This window comes from Felis catus, chromosome B3 (genome assembly GCF_018350175.1).
Source record: "Felis catus isolate Fca126 chromosome B3, F.catus_Fca126_mat1.0, whole genome shotgun sequence".
In the NCBI taxonomy this organism is placed as follows: Eukaryota; Metazoa; Chordata; class Mammalia; order Carnivora; family Felidae; genus Felis; species Felis catus.
In genome coordinates this window covers 40119102-40126948 of record NC_058373.1, presented here as the reverse complement: position 1 = coordinate 40126948, position 7847 = coordinate 40119102, and positions in this window count along the sequence as shown.

Below are 7847 nucleotides of genomic sequence, written 5' to 3'. Positions count from 1 at the left end.
TTTATTTTTTGGGGACAGAGAGAGACAGAGCATGAACGGGGGAGGGGCAGGGGGAGGGGCAGAGAGAGAGGGAGACACAGAATCGGAAACAGGCTCCAGGCTCTGAGCCATCAGCCCAGAGCCTGACGCGGGGCTCGAACTCACGGACCGCGAGATCGTGACCTGGCTGAAGTCGGACGCTTAACCGACTGCGCCACGCAGGCGCCCCTAGTATCTGTTTTAAAACACTTGTGCAAAATAATCCTAGCTGTATCTTCTATGCATGTATGTATATACACCAAATGGAATAGTGGTTACCTCTGAGGAAAACCAGAGGATGGAAGGGTAAAGAACCTTGGCTTTAGATTTAGTATTTGTTTTCATTTTCATTTTTATTTTTGAGGGGGGGAGGAGCAAAGAGAGAGGGAGACAGAGGATCTGAAGCGGGCTCTGCGCTGATAGCAGAGAGCCCGATGTGGGGCTCGAACCCACAAACCATGAGATCATGACCTGAGCCCAAGTCGGACACTTAACTGACGGAGCCACTCAGGCATCTCTAGATTTAGTATTTCAATTTATGTAAGAATGTATTCATATATTATTGTGTGATTCAAAAATAATTAAGGGGCGCCTGGGTGACTCAGTTGGTTAAGTGTCTGACTCTTGATTTCAGCTCAGGTCACGATCTCAGGGTCGTGAGATCGAGCCCCACGTTGGGCTCCATGCTCAGCATGGAGCCTGCTTGGGATCATCTCTCTTTCTCCCTCTCTGCCCCTTACCCATTCATGATCTCCCTCCCTCTCTCTCTCAAATAAAAAATAATAATAATTAAAAGCAACTATATTCATACCCTAAACCCTGCTCTTTCTTTAATAGTTCCCTACTGCCTTCAAACTAAAGTCCAAGGTCCACAGGCGAGAGAAGGTCAGGCTCTCTGAAAGGACCCCAAATACCCAATGAGGTCTCAAACCTCTGGGTGATTATATACTTTTCCCTCCACTTAGAATGCCTCCTCCACTTAACCCACTGGAGGGAAATACCTCTATTTTATCCCAGAAACCATGGATGTGTGAAAAAGTGAAACAGAAAAAAAACACGAAAGTTTTTTAAACTAATACCAGTTCTTGGAATACCATCCTTTAAAGCTGTCCAGGATACATTATATGTCAGCATTGTATATCAAATTATGCTGAGATCCAAGACTGAAAAATGAATGCTGTTTCCTTATTGCCAGACCCAGTCTGTGTCAGATACATACTACACTGAATTATGGGGATCAGACACAGAATGGGGATTCGGGAACTGCCCAAGAAAGATGCTGACGTGTCTACTCTATAGCTTGCTTCCTAATGAACAAAGGTCGTATCAAACAAGTTATATACAGTTATTTATAATTAATAATTCATTATCATCCGGGAGTTAAGAAACCTGAGTTCTATTTTTGGGCAAGACATTTCTTCTCTCCAGTGTGGTTTCCTTCTCTGTAAAATGAGTCCAAGGTTAGACTAAATGATCTCTAAATTCTTTCCAATTCTGAGATTTTATTTTATATATTTTTAATATTTTTACTTTGTTTTGTTTGAGAGAGAGAAAGAGCACGTGAGTGGGAGAGAGGGGCAGAGGAAAAGAGAGAGAGAGAATTTTAAGCAGACTCCATGCTCAGTGCAGAGCCTGACACGGGGCTCAATCCCACGACCCTGGGATCATGACCTGAGCCAAAATCAAGAGTTAGACACTCAACTTGCTCAACTGACTGAGCCACCCAGGTGCCTCTCCTTTTCTGAGATTTTAGATTCTATATATTTATGACAGATATATCACAGAATCTTTATAAATAGCCTTGCCTCAAAGCTGCTCTTCTCTGATAATCTCCCACTGCCTCTCCCTTCCAATCAAACTTACCAAAAAAAAGTAGCCTGCACACAAAAATGCTTCTCTACAGAAACAATATTTTAACTTCTTGGATAACACTTGTCCATTGTTTTTAAAAAATTTTTATTTCTTTATTTTTGAGAGAGACAGAGATAGAATGCGAGTGGGTTAGGGGCAGAGAGAGAGGGAGACACAGAATCCGAAGCAGGCTCCAGGCTCTGAGCTGTCAGCACAGAGCCTGATGCAGGGCTGAAGTCACGAGCTGAGCCGTGAGATCATGACCTGAGCCGAAGTCAGACGCTCAACTAACTGAGCCACCAAGGCTCCCCAACATTTGTCCGTTGTTAACTTTTTAATATAAACTTTCCTGAGCAAAGGTATCAAATCTTTAAAAAAATTTTTTTTAAGTTTATTTTTTTATTTTGAGAGAGAGAGCACACGCAAGCAGGAGAGGGGCAGAGAGAGGGATAGAGGGAATCCCAAGCAGGCTCCGCGTTGTCAGCACAGAGCCTGACATGGGCTTGAACCCACAAACTGTGAGATCAGGACCTGAGCTGAAATCAAGGGTCAGACACTTAACTGACTTAGCCACCTAGGAGCCCCTCACATCTTTTTTTTTTTCTTAATGTGACAGTTTAGCATCTCATTAATGTTTCTTCTGTAAATAACAATGTGATAATCTGTCTTCTGGAAGAAAAACTGCAATAAAGAATCTTGGAAAGCAAGAACTGCACTATTATACTACAAAATAAGCTTCTGTCTGTAAGGTTCTAGAAAACTTTATGAGTTCTTAGAGGTGGTAAAGAGAGTGATTAAATAGTAATTGAAATGAGAAAATCTTTTTGTTTTTCTATTTTTTTCTTCTTTTTTTAAATTTTTTTTTTTATTTTATTTTTTTAATTTTTTTTTAACGTTTATTTATTTTTGGGACAGAGAGAAACAGAGCATGAACGGGGGAGGGGCAGAGAGAGAAGGAGACACAGAATCAGAAACAGGCTCCAGGCTCTGAGCCATCAGCCCAGAGCCTGACGCGGGGCTCGAACTCACGGACCGCAAGATCATGACCTGGCTGAAGTCGGACGCTTAACCGACTGCGCCACCCAGGCGCCCTGAGAAAATCTTTTTGAAAGAAGTTGTGTAGCATATTGCCTGCATATAATAGGCACTCAATTAACAACAGCTCCCATTTCTTTGTTCCTGAGCACTAAGGCCTAACACATTAAATTCCCTAATCAAAGATAAAAACATTTGCAAATAGAGGCAGGGTAGGAAAGTGGTTAGGCCCATAGACTGGTGTCAGACCAGTGGAGTGTGAACTCTGTATGTACCGCTTATTAGCTATTTAATGTTCTGGAAAAATGAGGATTGAGAACATTACCTGCCTCACAAGGTTATTTGTAATGATAAAATGAGATAGTTTAGGTCAAGTCCTTGGAAATCTGGCTGGCACTCAATGTTAGCTAATAATGCTTTTGAGAACCTGCTGCGTTCCAGACACTGTACCAGGTGCATTACATATATATATATATATATATATATATATATATATATATATATATTCCTCATGACACCCATTGCAAAGTCGGTACAATTTTCATTTCATAGATAAGGAAACACATTTAGAGAAGGTGAGTAACCAGCCTAGAATTAGGGTCAGTGGCAGGGCCAGGGCTCATGCCATGTTTGTTGAATCTAAGACTCTGCCTCTCCAAATTGTATATCTTTACTTTGAAATTGTTTGATGACTATTAAGAAAAATGGTGAAAAGAAGCTTAAATATAAAGTATAAAACAATAAACATCTTTCAGCAGCCATTCTCAAGAGTTTGAGTTTATGCTCAGATATACTTTTTTTGTCACCCAAACCAAACCAAGAGTAAAACTCTTGTTTTTAACAGAATTTACTGTGGTCTTGAGGTTCTAATCCTAGTATTGTCACTAGCAAACTGTTGCTGAGTCCTTGTTTCATCATCTCTTAAATGAAAAATTTTTAAAGATCTTTTTTTGTTCTTTTTTAAAATGTTTATTTATTTTTGAGAGAGAGAAGAGAGATAGAGTAGAAGCGGGAGAGGGGCAGAGAGAGAGGGAGACATGGAATCCCAAGCAGGCTCCAGGCCCTGAGATGTCAGCACAGAGCCCCATGCGGGGCTCAATCCCACATACTGCAAGAACATGGCCTGAGCCAAAGTCAGACGCTTAACTGACTGAGCCATCCAAGCACCCCTAACGATTTTTTTAAATGTTTATTTGGAGAGAGAGAGAGAGAGAGAGAGAGAGAGAGAGAGAGAGGGAGGATCTCAAGCAGAATGCATGCCCAGGACAGAGCCCAATTTGGGGCTTCATCCCACGACCCTGGGATCATGACCTGAGCTGAAATCAAGAGCTGGATGCTCGACCAACTAAGCCACCTAGGTGCCCCTCTTAAATGAAATTTTGAGTTACTAAATTATATATCCTTTCCCCCTCTAAAATTCTTTTCCTCCTGTTGGTCTAAAGGCATCTCAGCAAGCTGTTGCTGCCATCCAGAGGAGGAAATATTGTTGCAGGCCCAAAGAAGGCTTTATAGCAGTGTTAGACTGTGGTGACAGTAATAGGTAGCACTTATGGAGTATCTACTTTGTGCCAGGCACTTCCTTGGGCATATTCTATATGTATTTCTATTCTGCAGCGTAGGTATTACCCATGTTTTAAACTGAGAAATCAGAGTTTAAAGAATTTAAGTAACTTGGGGCACCTGGGTGGCTCAGTTGGTTAAGCATCCGACTTCGGCTCAGGTCATGATCTCACACTCTGTGTGTTCAAGCCCCGTGTCAAGCTCTATGCTGACAGCTTGGAGCCTGGAGCCTGCTTCAGATTCCGTGTCTCCCTCTCTCTGACCCTCCCCTGTTCACGCTCTGTCTTTCCCTGTCTCAAAAATAAATAAACATTTAAAAAAATGAAAAAAAAAAAAAGAATTTAAGTAACCTGTCCCAGGTCACTCAACTTGTAATGAGTAACTGAATTGTTTTGAGTCTGATTTTTTTCTGCGATGACAAGAACTCAAATAGAAGCATCTTGCATAAGGAGGCAATGTTTTTGCAAATCCATCCTTTCAGCCAGAGCACAGAATAGGCTGTGTTCCACTCTTCCCGGGAGGACCCTGGACCTAGGGGTCAGCCCATAGTTCCATGTGCTAGGTAAAGCTGTTACTACTCTAGCATAAAAATTATTTGTTGAGTGTGATAAAAGGCAGAGTCCCATATCCACAGACTCAGATTCAAGGTCTGGAGTTGGGCCCAGGAATCCACATTTTATTATTTTGTTTTATTTTTAGATTTAATTGTTAATTTTTTTTTTTTTTGAGAGAGAGAGAGAGAGAGAGAGAGAGAGAGCGAGCGAGCACAAGCAGGGGAGGGACAGAGAGAGAGGGAGACACAGAATCTGAAGCAGGCTCCAGGCTCTGAGCTGTCAGCACAGAGCCCAACTCAGGACTCGAACCCATGAACTGTGAGTTCATGACCTGAGCTGAAGTTGGATGCTTAACCAACAGCCACCCAGGCGCCCCAATTTTATTTTTTAAAGTTTATTTATTTTGGGGGTGCCTTGGGTTACTATCTTGTTTAGCTAATTACCGTTGCCCTTGCTGAGCAGAATCTTTGGTGGTAGACCGCCTCTAGCCCTTGGCCAGACTGTGAGTCAAGGCCCAGCCCAGTCCAATGATTTTACCTGCACAAAAAATACAGCCTAATACTGAGTAGGGGGCTGTAAGTGAGGCTGTGTGAGCTGGAAAGGGAAGCTGGACGTCATGATTAGCATAGTGGGTATACCATGAAATACCTTTTATACTAATGAAATAGTATAAAATGTGGGGTGCAGACCTGAGACCATTCACCATTCACCATTAGGTAGTGGGAGATCAGAAGAGATAAGCGGAAAGCTGTGCCCTCAGTGAGGTTCTCCACTCCCTGTGGTAGTGTCTGAGTGGGCACTTAGGTCGCCTGCAATCACTCCTGCTGCACACCTGCAGACTCCTAGATGGCACTGATTCTCACTCTCTCTGAAATAACATGACAGTAGCCCCTACAGGAGGAAGGAGGGGGGGAAGTGCTCCATGCATATTAACTGAAAAATAACAGCAAAAAAGCACTTCCACACAGTCACTGATTCTCAAAACTATTTGGGTAGTGTTTTGTTGTTGTTGTTGTTGTTGTTGTTGTTGTTTAACCTTCAGCCTCATTTCACATATGAGGAAGCTAAAGTTCAGTGATGTTAAGGGACTTGTTAGAGACCAAAGAGCTAGTCAGTGGTGGAGCCAAAACTCTCCATCACGCGATATAATACCCGAACTATAACCCACATTCTCACGTCTGAAAGCAAAAATCTTGTAAATCCTTTTCCTCTCCCTCATAACTGCTGCTATAACTCAGATATTCATACTTCTAACCTCCCAACAGATCTTCCTGCCACAGGTTTTACCTCCACTCTATCTTCCACCCCACTACCAAAGTTACCTTTCCAGAATGCAAATCTGGTCTTCTCTGATTATTGCATGCAAGACAAAGGTCCGATTCTCATGGTTTTCACAGCCCTCCGCGAAGTGGCCCTCCTGATTTGCTCTTCCAGTCTCATCTCCATCCATCCTATTCCTTTCATGTCAGTTCTTTCAGGTTCTTCAAAACATTGTGCTTCCCCACCCCACCCCCCACCCCGTGTTTAACATGCCATTTGTTTCTCTTCCATGATCCAGTTAGCTTTTTTCCAGCTAGCTGCATGTGTCTGTAAGTTTATATAACTGGCTCATACAATGAAGAGAATGCATAGCAAATTTATAGTTTAGAAAGTGATAATAAAAGGCTATCATGCTCCCACCATCCAGTTAACATTTCCATAACCCCCTATGAGAGATAGTGTTCTTTTATGCCTCCATACCTCTGCACATGCTAGAATGCCTTAGTCTGCATGGTGAACTCATCATTTGGATCCTCAGGTCAGCTCTACCTCTAGAAAGCCTCCACTGAGTCCCTTGTGAGAGACTTAATGCTTCCATTATGCCTCCATTATGTCATTCCTAACAGTATTATATTTGCTTACATGTTTGTCTCCCCAGTAGATTGAAGATTCCAAGTATTAATCTCTGAATCTCCAGCAAGCAGCATAAAGGCTGGTAACACTGTAAGCGTTCAGTAAATAGAATGGATGTCCATACAATCTGGTTTGCCTAGGAGAGTCCTGGTTTATGCTTGTCCAAGAGTGATTTTTCTAAGTGCTTCCTTTACTCACGAATGTGTCTAATGTAAATGACCAATTACATGATCACCCTGTCAATACATGTGAAATGGATGAATTAATGAATGGAAGATTTTCAGGAAGAGCCAATATGTAAAGATTTTCAAAAATTCAACAGCTGGCCACTGTATCTCCTTCCTGTTCGAGAAGTGCTTGACTTTCTTGGAGACAGAGATGAATTTGTACAGACCAGATGCTCAATAACCTATATTGCACAATTAAGTTGAAAAATGTTAGCATATTCCTACTTTAAGAAAACCTAGATGTAAAATATGAATTTATGCTATAAATCCATGTGACAGAGATGATTAAATATTATGTTTACTACATTGTAAAAACTAGAAGGTGTATAAATTTTTATTTTTTTATTTTTTATTATTTTTTTTAAATGTTTATTTATTTTTGACAGAGAGAGAGAGAGACAGAGCATGAGCGGGAGAGGGGCAGAGAGAGAGGGAGACACAGAATCTGAAGCAGGCTCCAGGCTCCGAGCTGTCAGCACAGAGCCCGACGCGGGGCTCAAACTCACAGACCGTGAGATCGTGACCTGAGCCGAAGTCGGACGCTCAACCGACTGAGCCACCCAGGCGCCCCGAAGGTGTATAGATTTTTAAGAGCTGACTTTACTGCTTGTTGAAAGTCAGAAATGTAGATTAAATACTGCTGAAATGATAGCATAATCAATGGGGGCACACACACACACAAACACACACACACACACACACACACACA